The sequence below is a fragment of the Onychostruthus taczanowskii genome, unplaced genomic scaffold, assembly GCF_017590055.1.
Source record: "Onychostruthus taczanowskii isolate IOZ18803 unplaced genomic scaffold, ASM1759005v1 scaffold151, whole genome shotgun sequence".
Taxonomy (NCBI): Eukaryota; Metazoa; Chordata; class Aves; order Passeriformes; family Passeridae; genus Onychostruthus; species Onychostruthus taczanowskii.
In genome coordinates, this window is record NW_024498697.1 from 63,576 (window position 1) to 79,225 (window position 15,650).

Consider the following 15,650-nt stretch of genomic DNA (forward strand, 5'->3'; position numbering starts at 1 on the left):
GCTGGCTGCAGGCACAGCAGACCCGTCCTACCTGTTCCTGCTGCCCTGGCTCTCACTTGGGCTGTTCTGAGGTGTCTGGTGGAGGAAGGGATGGGGGAGGGATGCAGCAGTGTGCCCTGTACACCCTGCGGTGCTGCCCTGCATCCTGCTCTCCCTGTGCCACCCATCCCGTGCCGAAGGGAACCAGCACAGCTGTCCTGCCACAGCAGCCCCTGGCAGACACAACCCCTCAGAGATCCCTGCATTGCCCAGCCCCTGCCATCTGCACTCCGCTTTGGTGCTGGGATGGAAATTCACACAGGGAGGGAAAAGGATCAGGAGAGCCATGGCCCCACCAAAGAGGAACTTCTCCAAAACTGGAGAAACCCAAGATGTAGGGCCAAGCATCATTATATATGACAAAAGGTGGGGTTGACAATGACAGTGAGGGAGCTCAGATCAGACAAGGCAACAGAAAATAGCAAAAGGAATAGATGTTATGGCAAACATGTGAAATAAGGGAAGTTTTTTTCTTACTAGTGAGCAAAAGGAACATTTGGGAGAACAAGAGAAGGGGTTGAAAACTCAACTGTAGAAAAAGAAAGTAGAAAGAAAATTAAGAGATGAGGGAGCTTAAAGATAACTGTGATCATGTCCCATGGGCTGGACACCAACAGGGCAAAGGCTTCTCCTTTTTTAAAATTCATCCCTAGATAATTGAAAAGAATAGTTTTATAATAATAAACAATTATTATTTATAATATTCAATGATTTCTATTTTAAAATTACATCCTAAATAAGTTAAAGACAAATTTCCCTTAGGGAAATGATTTCTCTAAGAGCAAGCAACAAGTTAAGCATTACTGTGAATGTGTTTTGTACAGGTTCTATCCAGGATCCATCTGGGGGTGCTGCTCTGGGTGGGGATCACGCCTCTGTTGTGATATGAGAACAGACTAACATGACAGGAAGAAATTCCCCAACTGAAAATATAATTCCAAACAGCAGTTCCTGGAGGAACAAGGACTTTGTTGTGAGAGATTTTCAGTCGTCGTGGCAGCACCAAGATCAATGATGCCCAAATCAGTTAATTGGCTACTGAAACAGAAATGAATACCTGGAAATGGTCCTGCCCACAGCAGCCTCAGGCAGACAGGCCTGGCATGGGCAGGGGGACGTTTCCAGCAGGTGTCAGACCCAGGAGAGGACGCGTCCTACAAGGTGAGTGCCCATCTCAGGGCAATGACTGAGCCCCTGAGGATATGCAGGGCACAGCCTCTGATTTACTCAATAATCTTGGGGTTCTCCACACTCAGTCCTGGTCAGATCAATGCCTCACCTGCTCCTCCTCCATGTGAAAAGGGTGATTGGTGGTGGCTGGGCACTTATTTGTCATCCAGCAATACACAGAACAATTAACAAGGGTCAGCCATGCTGTATTAAAAATATTTATTAGCAGTACATTCAGAAAACTTTCTTCAGGGTTATAGCCCTCTCCTTGTATCAGAGAACACAAGAAATTGCCCTCCTCAATCCCACCATATGAATGCTAAACTTAATAGCCACAAGCCACTACCAGACTGAAGGGGTCTGATGGTAATAAACCTTCTCCATTTGTGTGGTTCCTCTGCTTTCTCCTCCTCTGCTCTTCCCATGAACATCTCCCTTCTGCATTTCATGGCTGCAGCATGATCTCAGTAGCTGGGTGTACTCATAAGCTTTTCTTCTCCTCTGATGCGTTCCAGAGACAGACTCCAAATTGGCAGTGCAATGGGCTTTTAGGACTTTGTAGACATGCATCATCCCATCCTCTACTCCTAAATTACAGCTCTTTGCTATTACACAGTGTCAGAGACATGGAGAGCCCCAGGATATCACTATTTCTTCTGTCTGGGCAATGCCTCCCACCTTGGGGCTATTTACTCATTATGTAAAGATGCAGCTGATGTGGAATTTTCAAGAAGAGATGGCACCAAAACTGCTCAGCTCCAAGGTGAGCTACTGTTACCTCTCTTACCTGGTGACTGTGAGGGAAGCAAGTGGATTTACAGATCTTGTTCTCACTTGAGTGACTGAAGCAGGGTAGAAAAACATAGGTTACCTCTGATAAGGTATCACAAGGGAGTGATTATGAAGCTTCACTGAGAATCTTCATGCAAAGTCCCTCATGTTCTGGTATTATGAGGATTTGAAAGAGTTAATCATTAGGATCCTCAAACAAAGAATTCCTTTCTGAACCTGTAAGCAATGGAAGCCAAGGGATCTTCTTCCTCCATGTCAGAAGACAAGTGGTCAAATTAATTTGGAATTAGTTTGGAAGTCAGGGTTTTTAGAAAAACAGTTTCTTTATCTAACACTTTGATTGGTCTTGCACAACTGTCCTTCTACAAATCAGTTTTAGCCCAATCCCACTTCTTTGCTGACATATTCCATCAAAATCCTTTGCTTAAATGCCGAATCAAATATCCAAACCTACAGCTACTCACACCATGTTTTCTCTCTCTGTTTTTCTCCCAAGGTACTGATCCTTTCAAGGCATGTGGGACACTTTGGTGTGATAAAACCACCCAGAGCCTGCCTGATGGGGGACAACCAGCACAGCTCCATAATTCCCTCCAGGATGTGGGTAATAATGGAGTGAGGAGGAGCAAGGGCAGGGACTCAGCCTTAGTTGAGAGAAGATTGAAGGACTGGTACCTTGATGTCCACATTGCCCACAGCCCCAGGCTGTTCCCCAGCACAGGAATTCTCTTTTTCTCCCCACCTTGTCCAGGTGATGCAGCTTGTCCATTATTTTATCCTCTGTCTGACCATCTCGTCCAACTGTGCAGTTCACACAAGAATCTCCCAAATTTCTCTTCCACCTCTTCCATCTCTCGCTTGGTTTGACATTTGTCTGAGTCACCCTGGGCTTTAGCTCGAAAGGATTCCCTGCACTTTGGTTTATCTACTGAGAGGAAATTGTTTCCAATGAATGCACTCTGAGGGTGGAGCATCAAAAACCATTCTCACATCATCAAGTCTATATTAGCTGTGGACCTTGATTTTATTGGCACAGTTTACCCATCTTCCCAGAAATAGGAATTCTATTCATGGCTGCCTCCATTTCTCTCTGGTAGGTCCTGCTTTGGCAGGAGAGTTTCAATCCATCCCAGCATTGCCAAAGACAATGATGGATATTTTTATGCCCCACTATTGTTTTTGTCAACCTCAAATCCACATTTCATATTTCATCCTCAGTAGGTGTAGCACTTCTAAATTTTTAAAACTTCTTTAAAGAATTACCAACTTGTCAAATTCCCAGTTAGAAATTAATCTCCAGTGCACAGAAACTGCAGCAGAATTATTGCAGAGATATCAACTTAAATCAGGAGTGGGTTTGCTCTGTAAAATACAGATGTTCAGTCTATTCCAGTAGCAAAATCTGAGGCTGAGAAGTGGAACAATTGTTGTCTCAATTAGCAAAGCAAGCCCAAATGGAGTTACAGCAAATATCCCTCATTTACAGGGAACACAGATCCAGATGGAAAGACAACACTTCACATGAAAATATGTCTGAGACACTGGGAAATATTTTAAATAATCAGGAAATGAGTTTAAAAAAAGTAAATGCCACATCTATGTTGTCTCCCACAGGAAAACCAGAAGGTGTAAATCCCATGAGATTAATGTGGCATGGGTGCTTCTCCAGATATGTGATTTACAATTGCTTCTGCTCTGAGCTGAGACAAGTTTGGGGTCCTATATCCTTCAGAAATCAGTTTCTGAGCTGCAGGAGTTGTAGTGGCAGCTGATATTGTGAAGTCAGGGCAGAAGCAAGTGTGTTCCTCCAGCAGAAGTCACTCAGGATTTCTGTGCCATGTCAAATCACCCCATCACTGGAAATTTCTTCCTGTCACAAAGACAGTGAGAGGCAAGGGACTTGCATTTCCATAAAGCAACTTTAGCAGGACATTCAGTTTAGGTTTAGGTGTTGGGTGGGGGTTCTTTTCTCTAACTGGAATGACAGAAATTGCCTAGATAACTGTAGAAACTCTTTCACTGTTATCTCTGCTCAAGCCACAGGCTTGTCTTATCTCTCCCACAATACCACACTATGAGCTCCCTGTTCCCCCTGTACTGTTCACTCCCTCCCTATATTTTTGCTTTTCAATATGTCCTGAGGAATCCAATAAAGGCTCCTGCAGGAATTTGCAGCAACACATTCCTTTTCCATCATCATCTGCACTTTGAGAAAATCTCTTCTCTTATATATCTCTCCTGACAGAATATGAAACCACAAGTATTTTAAGCTGAGACAAAGAAGGCAGAGGGCTGTAATCCAACCTGACAGCAACATTATTAATTGGGGAAGAAGAGGTTGAGCAGAGCAGATTGCTCAGAGATCTAAGAAATGGCATCTCGTTGGGAGGGGGCTCACAGGTAGTTCTGGGCACTGTGGATGGGCTGCAGAGCCTCTCACCCGGAGGACACCCAGCAGTCCCCAAAGGCAATGGTGGAACAGAGATAGGAGACCACACAGGGCTGAAGTGCACCCAGTCCCAGCATCTGCTTTCCCTCAGAGCCTGCTCTGAGCACTTTGATCCGGGGGAAAAGGGGGGCAGGCACTCTTTGCAGAATGCCTTAGTGGGATTTTGAGCAGCACAGGACCCTTTTCTGACAGTGCTCAGTGCTTTCTGGGGTGCAGGTTTAGGATCTGGGTGCAGGCTGTGCCATCATTGACAGGGTCAGGGTCAGTGTGGCTGAGCTGTGCTGAGCCCACAGCTGCAAGGGGGTGAACACTGCAGCCCTGCAGCTGGGCAGAGACTCACCCTCCACACTTCACATGCCCAGCACTTGGATAAAACCCACTCCTAAATATTTGTTACAGGTGATGGAGAAATAAGGGAGTTGCATTCAAGACTGGGGACCTGGTGAAGAAGATATTGAAGGGTCTGCTGGCATGACATAGATCCTCAACCATGATATTTAAATTATTTGGTTATGATGTAATCCTTCTTTAAAACTAGCTTCTGGGTTTTAATTACACATTAATTATACAAGATTATTTGGGTCTTCTGCAACTTTTGCTGATAATAATTTACACCAGTCCCATCACCCATAGGAACAAACCCTGCCATGAATGCTCCTATTAGAGAATAATTCCCTTGCAATTCCTGTATCAGTCTCATTTATATTGATTCATAATGGGAAATCTTTATTTTGGATTTTTTAAAACAGAATATTTGTTGTCACTTCATCAAATTAATGACAGAAGGTATCCTTCATACCTAGAAAAAAGCAGCATATCCTTCTGAATTGATCAAAGAGGGAGATAAATGGCAGACCTGGAAGAAAGAGACTTCCAAGATCTGTTTATTCTAACAGGGAATGGACGATGTGAGGCAGCAGTTTGCAGCTGAGGCTACACAGATTTATATTCTATCTCCTGTCAGCTTTTCAATCATCTCCTGGGCATCAGTGAAACCAGCCCATGATTCCACAGGATCTTTTCCCCTCCTCCCCACTTCTCCAGTAACCCAAGGTTTGTTAAACATCATTGCTAATGACCCCAAGCTTCCCAGACATCTCCTTTTAACTTCACAGCAGCAGATTACTTGGCCCAGTGAGTACAAAAGCACAGGAGACCTTGTGTGGAACCCAAAGGGACAGGAAGGAGCTGGATGCTGCAGATGAAGGCAACTGCACCTTCACATCACTGGTCTGCAGCTCTGGCCTCAGAGAAGGCTGTCAAGTTATTCTATTTCCATTTATTAGCAGAGAATTTTTTCAACTGAGAAGTGAGTCACTCTACATTTACTTCTCTTCATATCAAAGAAGCAGAAAATAAGGTACAGGAGAATTAAGGAACTGCTTCCAGTCACTACAAACTTCTTTGGAATCTCTGTTTTTCTTTTCTTACACTTGATTGCTTTTTAAATGACCAAATTCATCCCTTGGGAAGAGCAATACAGTCAGAGTGGTAACCTGAGCAGTCTGTAGGTGACTGTGTGACAGGTTGTACCTTCTCAGGACCATGAGGACATCGCATGGCGAGCACTGCAGCCAAGCCAGACCAGAGTTAGACTTCCAGGGGAGATGAGGTTGGAAAGTTGTGCCTCGTTCACAGGCTGAGGTGCTGGCCCAGAGCCAGTGCCAGCTGATGGGGGAGGCAATGAGGGTGGTTCTCTTTCCCTTCAGAATCCCTTCAGCCACTGTGGAAGTTGAACTTTTTGCAGGTTTACATGAATTCTTACTGAAATCATGGCACTGGTGGGCAGCCCCGTGCTCCTGCAGTGTTCATGACTCTTCCCGAGCCCCAGGCTGCTTTTAGGCCAAACTGAATCCCACCTGCAGACTGGGACAACGTCACTCCTTCAGCTGGAATTCAGACTTAGCCTCCCAAACTTCCACAGGAATGCACATGCCCTCACTTACTAGCGCTAAAGGCAATTGATGTCTGTGTTATGTGAGCATCTGGAGGCCTCCTATGAGCCAGGGCATCTTTGTGCTGTCCTGCCCCAAAGGGAGCAGGGCCTGGAGGAGCTGCCCACAGTCCCAAACACATCAGCAGCAGAGCTGAGGAGGTGACTTTGGAGTTTTGCCTCAGAGGACACAAGGGTGGCCCACCCTGCTCATCCCCAAACCTCTGCTTGGGGGGCGTTGTGTTATCTCTGTAAAAGCAGCCCAGTGGGACATGTCACTGTCTGTCTCACAGAAATCTCATTTGACCTTGGGCTACGAGCCCCAGACTAAACCTCCTGTTCAAACCTGACCCAGCTCCCTCCAGAGCCGAAACGTGAGACCTGGCGCTGGCAGCTCTGGTTCCTGACGAGTGTCACCCCTCCTGCAGCCCCCCCATCCTTTCTGGGGCCGGGTGGGAGCAGAGCCCCCCGTGCTCCCAACACCTGCACGGGCTGAGGCTCCCAAAGCCCCTGGGCACTGGCGGGGAGCAGCTCGGCTCAGGGGCGGGAAATGCGCTTAAGGAGATTTTAAAAAAAAACCCTAAAATGTGCTGGTTTCAGGTGACCTCAGGGTGTTTTTAGATAGAGGGAGGGGATCCTTCTCCCCCTCTCCCAAGTCAGTAAAACAAAAGTCACAGCCTGGATCAGTACAGGCTACTGATCTTTATTTCCCTGTCTTCCTTGCTGCTGGGATTGTCCAGGGAAACAGGCTAGCCTGTCCTGGCCTGTCCTGGCAAACATGGTTGGGAAAGGGTTTCCCACCTCATCTGCACTAGTGTCCTGGCTCCTGCTCTCCCTGGGAATCTGTTGTCTCCTTAGCTGGGTGATGCTACAGCTCCTTAGCCAAGAGGAACTTGCTGTTCTTTTTCTTTTCCTCTGTTTCCTCCCCTCCATCTCTAGACCTGCAGAATTCAGGGAGTGGATTAAACACCAGGAGAAATGAAAGAGAGGAAAAGCAAAACAAGCTTGATTTTGGACAGCAGCTGAGGTACTCAAAAGGGGACAAGTACCTGTTTCCATCTCCCAGCTCTGGCACCAGGTGACTCTGATGGGCACAGGAGTGACTTTGTGAGTACTGACACCAACCCTGCTGACGGCTCTTCCCAGGACAAGCCCAACTCCCAAAACCTGGAGAGAAGGGCCCTGCAGATGGGTGTGAGCCATAGCTGTGGCCACACCAGGAGCTGGGAGACCCCCAGCAGTCCTCTCTTTCCACACAAGGCCTTTCTCCAGCTGCCTGTGTGTGAGATCTGGCTGCAGCCCTGCCTGCCCTGCTCACCCCAGCCATGCCCCCGTGCTCCCAAGGTATTTTTGTGCTGGAGTTTGCCTGGGGCAGTGCAATGCCATGAATAACTTCCCTGCTAAAAGCAAGAGGGGTTGGAGAAATGGAAGAGGCAGGTGGGTTTTGCCAAGAGCAGCACAGAGGGAAAGATAAAGAATTTGGGTTGAGTTGAGGGTGGGGGAGGGAACAGAAACTGGATAAAAAACAAGAGGAGGTAAAGGACATTGGAGGAAAGCCAAATGAGACCAGGCTGCAGGCAAGGAGAAGGTGGAATTGAGGCAACACCAGGGCATGGATTTGTGTCTCTACAACAGGATCAGATCCATGGCAGGGCCAACAGGTGACTCAGAGTAACTGATTTAATGGGCAAGAGCTGAATCCAAGACCTTGTGGAAACATTTCAGCAGTGTAGGGCTGTCTTGCCCAACTCTCCATCCTGCCCATCCATGGAGTTGTGCCTCCAGACCTACCAGGGTCAGATGGAGACCAGAAAAACTCTGCAGAGGAAACACCTGGAGCAGCTGGGGGGATGTGGGGTGGGATGGGGGAGACACAGCAGTTTTCCACAGCCATCTACAATTTCTCTGCATAAGCACAGGTATATCAAGGTGCAAAGCAGTGGAAATGTGAGAATCTCATTCCTCATCACATGACACTGCACCTGGTGCTGCAGCTCAAATGTCTTCTGGCTCAGCATATGCTGGGCCTGGGATCCAACAGCCAAAATCCATTCCCAGCTGCTTGTAGGGCTGTAGGAAAGCAGTTGGCAGCAGATGGAGCAAAGGTGACAAAATCGAAGGGCTGTGTTGTACATTCAGCTAAAAGCATCCCTTAGGTAGAATATCTGCAAGGGTTCTGCCAGGGCCAGCAGCTGAGATCTTCTAGTGTGCCATTTGGTACCTTTCCCATGGAGTCTTGGGAGTTATTTCTGCATCCAAAATGTTTCACCAACAGATATTAGCGACATCATCAAGACCTGGTGGATCTGAGGCATGAGATTCTACAGATCTGATATCCACGAACCAAGACAAAAAGGAGAAGAATCTCCAAAATCCTCTGGAAAACATTCTTAACCCTGGGTTAAAAAAGAGCAGAGATATGTAATTTCAGTGGGAAAGTACGTTACTAGGAAATTAAGACTGTCAGTAAGTGCAGAAGACTCGGGATGTGCCTCTATCCATGAACAAAAGGTATACAGAGATTTCAGCAATTTATATTTTGATGGGTAGTTTCTGTCTCATGTGGCTGCCAAGATGTCTTACCTGTAGCCATTAATATTTCAAATTGCTGTGTCACAGGGGATGCTGACAGGAATGTGTTGTTTGCTTGGGAGCTGGCACAGCTGATCCCTCCAAACTCTCATCCCATGTTTCTATCAAAGGCTGGGAGCCAGAGCCAGGCAGGCTCAGCAAAGCTGGCAGAAGGTTCCATGCATTTCAAAAATGAGGCCTGGCAGAAACTTTTACCCAAAGCCTTTCAGACAAGTGCAGAAGAAAGGCATTAGCAAACACAGCATAGGTTGCAGAGGCCACTGTCCCAGGCACAGCTGTGGGATTTAAAACTTTTATAAGCTGGGAAAAAGTAGAATGGAGTTCATTTGTCCTAAACCTTTAATACACCTCCTGCCTGGGAGGTGCCTCCTTCTTTTCCTGGGCTCACTCAGATTTGCAGCTCGAGACACCCAAGGTTAGGCTGGAAGGCACAGAAATGCTCAGGTTTAGAAAAGTGGAGCGTGGAGCACACACAGCTATGGGGTCAGGGACCTGCCCTGGGGCCTGGCTTTGCCACAGCACAACCCAGGGCACAGAAAGGGGGTCAGTACAGGGAGCACAGGGTGGGCACAGGGATCCCAGCCAGCCATCACCCTTACAGGTCAGAGCAAACAGCCCCAGCTGGTGTTTCAGCAGCCAGGTTGACAGTGGTGAGGCCATGTCATGGACACACAGCTCACACTTTGCTGCTGTCTCTGTAGGGGGTGTTGGATTCACACAATAATTGAGTTCAGTTGTGGAGGAGAGTGGAAAATTGCTTGACTAGGAATTGCCAGAGCCCCCCAGTGATGACATGAAACAGGATTGTGATTTGTGCTATTTATTAAATGTTTCCATTGAGCTGCTTGCCCCCAAAGCAATGGTACTTTGGTCTTCCATGATGCTGCTTAGAGAAGGAAACTGGCTGGGAAGACACTGGTGTGTCAATAAAAGACATTTCCAGCATTTCCTATATTTAAGGTGTGCAAACTACCTTATGTTTTCTCACAGAATCACAGAAATATTTTGGTTGGAAGGGACCTTAAAAGCCTTTCTGTGTCCAGGGTCCTTCTGCTCTGTTGTGATTTCAGAGAGCTCCCTGGAGTCCCCAGTGCCTGGGGAAGACGTGGCAGGAATGGCTGGGAGCTGCCACAGCGTGTCTGCCCCCGCCCAGCACATCTCCCAGACACAGGACCCAGCCCCAAATGTCCTGATTTCCTGCACCCAGCGAGGCCAGGGATTTTCAGCACAAATGAGCAGGGATCCCTCTGGCCTGCTTTGCCAGGAGCTCTTTCCCATGACACTTTAATCCCACGGTGACAGTAACAAGCAGCACGAGGAGGTTTCACTGCATCCACCCAGAGCTCACACAACCCCTTCCACTCAACACCACACCACCATTGTCCCAGGAACAGATGCTCTCAGGAAAACCACCCCCCTGCTAGGGCTGGGCTGGCCCCCTGTGTGCCCAGGCTCTGTGCTGTGGCACTGCTGAGGAAGGGTGGCACACCTCCCATGTTCTGCCAGCCAGCTCCCCACCTTTCCCTCCAGGACCTTTCCCTGTCACAGCAAGACCTGACATTTCTGTTCAGTCCTTGGAAGTGAAGCCCTGCTGCTTGTTGGTGCCCTGGAAGAGCTGAGAGGCAAAAGAAGGTTGTGCTGAAGGTGACACTGGGACATTTGGGTTCCAGCAGAGAAGCAAAGCCTGTTCCACCTCAGCTCCTCTTCCTGATCCCTCTAAAGCCCAGCTCGTGCTGGCCTCGTGCTGTGCCCTGAGCGCCCAGGAGAGCCTGGAGCCACTGCTGCTTCCCAGTGTGGGAAATGGATTTGTAGGGAATTCTCCAAGCCTGGCAGAAGGCTCACACAGTGGGCATCTGTGTACAAACCTGGAGATAAGAAATGCTGACTTAGAAATGCCATGGAATGGGACAGACATTGCTGAGAGAGAAATGGAAATAGAAACAAGTTGGAAGAATTTTCTACAAATCCATTTCCCACACCCAAAGCAGCTTGGCCAGGCTGAGTGGGGATTCCTAATGCACCCTGGTACTGTCTGTCCCAAAAAATCACTCTAGCCAGCACCCTTCATCCACCCAGGAGGTTCTGTAGGTACCACATTGGAGGAGAATAATTAACTGGGATACAAAACAAGCCCGGTGCTCATCCATGAAGCAGCTGAAAAGGCTGATATCTGGGACCTTTGTGACTTCCCTGAACCTCCAGGGATGGTGGTGACCCCATTTCAGTGGTGCTGGTTTGGGGGAGAAGGGACATTCCGGGGGACCCTAGGCTGACCCAAGCCTGAGCTGTGCTGGTGCCTGTGACAGACACACAGTGTGAGGTGTGAGGTGTGAGGTCTGCTCCCCTTGGCCTCATCTGGTCCCCAAGAAAATGCCACTGACCCAGTTTAGCCTGTCCAGGGAGATCTGCTGCTGCTTTAGCTTTCCAGGGAAGCAGATTTTTCATGAGCTGCACCACTCTGAGGGACAAGCTGCGCAGAATTTAGAAAACAACAGGGAAAGGTGGAGTAGAGCCTGAAGAATCAGTGTGGGAAGAGGGCTGGGAGAGGAGCTGTGAGTGTTTTTAAATATTGATCATCCTCAGTGCACTGGGGTGCTTTATCCAGGAGAACCCAACCCCTCTGGGGGTATTCCTGACACACTTTCACTCAGTGCAGGCCAAAGAGCTGGACAGTCACGTGCTGACATGTAGGGCTGGCAACACCCTTCTGACAGTCCAGAAGAGAAATTCTGTGCAGAGGATTCAAGTGGTGGTGGGAAAAGAGGGACCAAGTAATGGGATCCCAACCAGAAGGGAAACCACAGCGTGAAGTGGCTCTGATGTGGCCATGGTTGGCAGCTCTGGGCCTGGGCACAGGCTGGATGTGCCCTTAACCACACCGAGCTTGGCCAGGGCATCAGACACAGCCACAGCCAAGGCCCTTCCTCTGGCCTTGTGGTGGTGCTGAGCACCACAATGTGAGGAGATGTCACCCTGCCATGGCGGCCTGGTGCCAAACCACGGTCTGGAGGAGCTATTTGGGACCACCTGTAAAGGCATTCTCAGCCAGTGCCAGAGTCAGCAGCTCCTTGTGCCCAAGATGAAGGGCAAGGAGCCCCTGGGCTGGCACTGACACTGGAGGGCCACTGGGCTGGCACTGGCACTGGAGAGGCACTGGTGTGGCTCTGGCACTGGAGAACCCCTGGGCTGGCACTGACACTGGAGAGCCCCTGGGCTGGCACTGGCACTGGAGAGGCACTGGGCTGGCACTGGCATGGCACTGGTATGGCACTGACACTGGAGAGGCACTGGGCTGGCACTGGCAGTGGAGAGGCACTGGGCTGGCACTGGCACTGGAGAGGCACTGGGCTGGCACTGGCACTGGAGGGGCACTGGGCTGGCACTGACACTGGAGAGGCACTGGGCTGGCACTGACTCTAGAGAGGCACTGGGCTGGCACTGACACTGGAGAGGCACTGGGCTGGCACTGGCAGTGGAGAGGCACTGGGCTGGCACTGGCACTGCAGCACGAGGCCAGGCCCTCATCCCTCCCTGCAAAGACTTGAGCTGGGGTTGCACAGCTCCCCTGGGAGAACCTGCAGAGCACAGGGCACCTTGCAGTCGTGTCTTTGAGGCTCAACAACAGCTGCCCCACCTCCATCAGCCCAGTTCCCAAGCTGCACAAGCTGTCACACCCAAACATGTGGCACAGCCAAAGGACAGCAACCAGGCAAAGGAGCATTGTATGTTTTGCTGCTCCAGGAAAGGTGCCGCTGACATGTCCTGGATGAGGTTTGGCTCACCAGAGTCACATTTCCTCAAGGCAAAAACACCTGATCTGAGCCCACCTGGGCAGCCCTTACAGCTGGGTGGGCAGGAATGGGCATTCCCAGTTGTTTCCTGCACAGGGCATGTGAAAAGGAGAAGTACAGGAATAACATCACTGTGACTGTGGAGGAATGGGGTTAATCAAAGGTATTTCCCAGGGGTGCTCCCTGAAAGGCAGAAATGAACATTCTTAAAAAACAACTGGTATTTATTGGCTGACAAGAACACAGCAAAGCAGATACTTGTGCAACACTGGACAACATATTATAATAAAAATGGATATATAAAAATTAACACAAGGTATAAGCAGCACTGTAATGCAACTTAAATCCCATAGCACCACTTTCTTTCTAGAGGAAATACAAGAAATATAAATAACACCCATACTTCTTGTCACACAACTTGAACAGCTTGAGGTAGACACAAGTTTTGTTTCCCTTAAGGCACAGACTTCTTTTTTCCAAGTGACATCTTTATTATTTGGCTGAAATTGGCCTCCAGGTCTGACAGGAGGTGTAGAGTGACTCTTGCAGGAGTGGGGTTTGTTACTCCCCTCATTAGTGAGATTTGGTTTACAGGGCCCTTTTTGTTGATCTTACAAAACCCCCCCAGCACTGCCCTGCCCTTCCATCAGAGCAACAGATCCCTGGATAAGCCTCCAGGAATTACTGGGGTATAACCATGAGATGGGGCAGCCTCCCGAGATGAGATTTCTTCCCAAGCATGTTCAGCTCCTCACTTGGGGATGGTGGGATCCATAAACATCAGAAATAGTTCAGTAGAACTTTTTATAGAATCCCAGAATGGTTTGGCTGAGAAGAGACCATAAAGCTCATCCCATTCCACCCCCTGCCATGGGCAGGGACACCTTCCACTATCCCAGGGTGCTGCAAGCCCTGTCCAACCTGGCCTTGGACCCTCCCAGGGATGCAGCAGCCACAGCTGCTCTGGGCACCCTGTGCCAGGGCCTCTGGACCCTCACAAGGAGGAATTCCTTCCCAATATCCCATCCATCCCTGCCCTCTGGCAGTGGGAATCCATTCCCCCTTTCCTTGTCACTCCATGACCTTGTAAAAAGGGATGGATGGATGATGGATGGATGATGGATGGATGATGGATGGATGGATGGATGGATGGATGGATGGATGGATGGATTTCTGTCTCCCCCCTGCAACAGACTACCAAGCAATGCAACACACCAGGAGAGGTAATAAAAGCTGGACTAGGAAGTCCACAGAGGGACAGGAACAGGGACTCTGTGAGCAGTGTAGCCCCTGTGTGTGCAGTGAGGACCCTGGTTTGGAGCTATGGCTGTTCCCAGGTTATCTGGATTTTAGGTGCAGAGGATTCAGTCCAAACCAAAACACTCCCAGCAAAGCCTGTGCAGCTCAGACTTTTACCATCATTAGTCAATGAGGTACATTTGCACTTGCAAAAGGGTTTTTTTATAGGCAGGGTATGAGGTTTCAGCTTTGCTGCTGAGAAGATTTCTTTGTCAAGACTTAATGCAATCCCCTTGTCATTCCAGTCATTTACACATATAACCAAATCCACAGGATTTGCAGTACATTGTGAGGTGTGCGGCACAACTAAAAAGTCCAAATGGACTTCCAGATCCTCACAGCCCAGATCTCCAGGAGGTGGCAGAAGAGCTTTGCTCAAGATCATGCTTGGTCTTGGGTCAGAGCAAGATACAATTCAAGCCTAAGCATATTGAGGGCCAAACAGACTCAGGTTTTGCTCCCTGCTCCCACTGCTGTCAGTTGAATTAAATCACATTTGGAATATCAACCCAACAAAAAGCCCTGGACAACAGAATGAAATAAAAGCCTCAAAGCCACCACAATATCTGTCCCAAGCAAACTTTGTCCCTCCCTTACCCATGGCACCATCTCTAAAAAACTTGGTGCTGAAGGACTCCAAAAGGATTGACATCAGTGTTGCCTCAAACTAAAACTATGCTCAAGTCTTTTTCCAGCCCTCAAATTGGGCATTTGAGATTATTTATCTCCCATCGGTGCTCATCATTTGGTTTCCAGCCCTTGAGGCTGGGCTGCCTGGCAGGGGGTGGACAGGAAGATTTGCAGCAGTGTCAGGAGGGGCTGAAGAGGGCTCTGAGTTAACCACAGCAAAGCTGGGGGACATCAGATGTCCTTGTCCAGTGAACAACACACATTCACTCCAGCCCAATGCCAAACCTCCACACCCCACTGAGCCCAAACCCACCCAGGGGTACCAGAGAATGAGCCATCTCTTCCTCAGATCTTCTCCAGCAGCTCTAAGCCACACAGGACAGACAATTTCCAAAAGTCCCCTTTGGTACATGAAGAAACCTAATTTTCCCTGAAATTTGGTTTTGTCCAGTTCTTATTCAAAAATTCCTGTGCAGCTTTGATAAGAGCAAGAGGACAGAGTGGTGTCTCCTCCACTTGCTTCCCAAGGAATAGGATCCAGCTCTTTCCACCGAGCCACAATCCCTGTTTAAATGGGAATGATGCATGTAATGGCAGGGGATCCCAAAGGATCCTCCTGAGATGGGGTATTCCCTTCCTCTCTGGTGCTGGACAAGGCTGGAGGTCAGTGGGGCAGAGGGTTTGGGATCAATAGTTCAGCCAGAATGAGTTCCCTGCTCACTTCACCCACGATGCCAATTTTAGCTTATTTGGAAGCTCTTTCATTGAGTGATCAAAATTGAGACTCGTGGGAAGATTTCAACTCCAAAAGGATTAAAAGCAACATATAAATAATGGTCTGCTCTTGGGTATTTAGGAGGTAAAAAAAAAAAAGTAAGGCTAATTAAGCCTATTTGCAGTATTATGTCTGTCATAAACCCTTTAATTCAGTTCAAGTCAACTTGAGCCAGAAAAG